This window comes from Myotis lucifugus, unplaced genomic scaffold, assembly GCF_000147115.1.
Source record: "Myotis lucifugus unplaced genomic scaffold, Myoluc2.0 scaffold_1642, whole genome shotgun sequence".
In the NCBI taxonomy this organism is placed as follows: domain Eukaryota; kingdom Metazoa; phylum Chordata; class Mammalia; order Chiroptera; family Vespertilionidae; genus Myotis; species Myotis lucifugus.
The window spans coordinates 4349-5152 of NW_005872690.1; positions in this window are offsets into that span (position 1 = coordinate 4349).

Here is an 804-nt window from a genome sequence, read left to right on the forward strand (position 1 = left end):
CACCAGGGCTGCTCTTGTCTCCGAAGCCATCGTAGCCGCAGAGAGCTGTCATTGCTACGGAGCAGCCAGCGAGTACCAGCTCCGGCATCAGCGACTGCGCTTGATTCTTGGCTGAGTGGTTTTGCCCAGCGACGCTGCGACCGCCCCTCAGAGCAGATGCCACTGACCTTGCGCTCATTTACGGGGTCTGGACTCGTCGCCACCGAATTCAGACAAGGAAAGACAATTCCCTCTTTTTTTTTTAAAAAAAAAATACATTTTTACTGATTTCAGAGAGGCAGGGAGAGGAGAGGGATAGAAACATCAGTGATGAGAGGGGATCATGGATTGGCTGCCTCTTGCACGCCCCACACTGGGGATTGAGCCCACAACCCCGGCATGTGCCCTGACTGGGAATCTAACTGGGACCTCCTGGTTCCTAGGTCAACGCTCAACCACTGAGCCACGCCGGCCGGGCAAGAAAAATCCCTCCTAACGGGGAGCTGAGTCCCGGAGAAGGGAGATTCTGGCTGAATAAATGCTCAGAGACTGACAGGGGAGAGCTGCGCTCCCTGCCAGCTTTGTTCCCGGAAACCCGGCGAGGCGCCCGGGCCACCTGCGTGCAGAATGCGGGAGTGTGTTTTGTAAACTTTTCAAAGGGGATGCAGCACGCACAGCGCTGTGCGCCGGCTGTGCCGCGTGGCGGACGTTGTGTGCACCTGTGCACGCCCGCAGGCCTGGCCGGAGCCCAGCAGCCCCCGGCGCCCCCTCCCAGCCGCCACCACCCCCCTTCTCACCGGCTGATTCCTAGAATGATCGGTTTGT